This window comes from Propithecus coquereli, unplaced genomic scaffold (genome assembly GCF_000956105.1).
Source record: "Propithecus coquereli isolate 6110/MARCELLA unplaced genomic scaffold, Pcoq_1.0 Scaffold15167, whole genome shotgun sequence".
Classification (NCBI taxonomy): Eukaryota; Metazoa; Chordata; class Mammalia; order Primates; family Indriidae; genus Propithecus; species Propithecus coquereli.
In genome coordinates, this window is record NW_012139600.1 from 1 (window position 1) to 927 (window position 927).

The window sequence follows — 927 nt, forward strand, 5'->3', positions numbered from 1 at the left end:
TATATTAAATATGGTATAAAATATTTACACAGGGTAAAATGCCGGCAAAAGAAATTATTTTTAAAGAGTAAAAAATTCTGAACCTTGAGAAGGTTAATATAAAAGGCAGTGAAATCTATGCTTTTGTTTGTAATAGTTGACAGGAATATTTTAGAACATAAAATTCCTTTATTTTAAGCCTTTGTATTTCTTTTTTCTTTCAGGCTAATTTGTGTTTTGTGGATATTGACAACCATTTTATTGAGTTGCCTGAAGAATTTCCCCAGTTCCCCAATAAAGTAGATTTTATCCAGGAGCTGTCTGAAGTTCTTCTTCAATTTGGGATCCCTCCTGAGGGCAGCCTACATTGCAGTGAGAGTGCCACCAAACTGAAGAATCTAGTCCTGAAAGACTTGGTTAACGACAAAAAGAATGGCAATGTCTCCACTAATAACATCAGCATGTATGAGTTACTGAAGGGCAATGAAACCATAGCACGTCTGCAGGCTCTGGCCAAACGGACGGGTGTGGCTGTGGAAAAAATGGATCTCCCTGCTTCTCTGGGTGAAAAAGACAAGGATTTAAAACTGCAGTGTGAAGAGGCAGAACTAAGGGACTACCAGCTCAATGTACAGCTCCGAGAGGTCTTTGCTAACCGCTTTACACAGATGTTTGCAGATTATGAAGCATTTGTGATTCAAACTGCCCAGGACATGGAATCCTGGCTGACCAACCGGGAGCAAATGCAGAACTTTGACAAAGTAAAAAGAATCAGAGTTTCCTTTTTTGTGGTTGTTAATGGGCTACATTATTGATTTTGTTAACCTTTTTTTTTTTTTGAGACAGAGTCTCACTCTTTTCCCCTGGGCTAGAGTGAGTGCTGTGGCGTCAGCCTAGCTCACAGCAACCTCAAACTCCTGGGCTCAAGCGATCCTTCTGCCTCAGCCT

At 40.1% G+C, this 927-nt stretch overlaps 1 pseudogene; it reads left to right on the plus strand.

The window, feature by feature from the left end:
* Positions 1–203: 203 nt before the first annotated feature.
* LOC105807105 lies at positions 204–798 on the plus strand (annotated as a pseudogene).
* Positions 799–927: the final 129 nt, after the last annotated feature.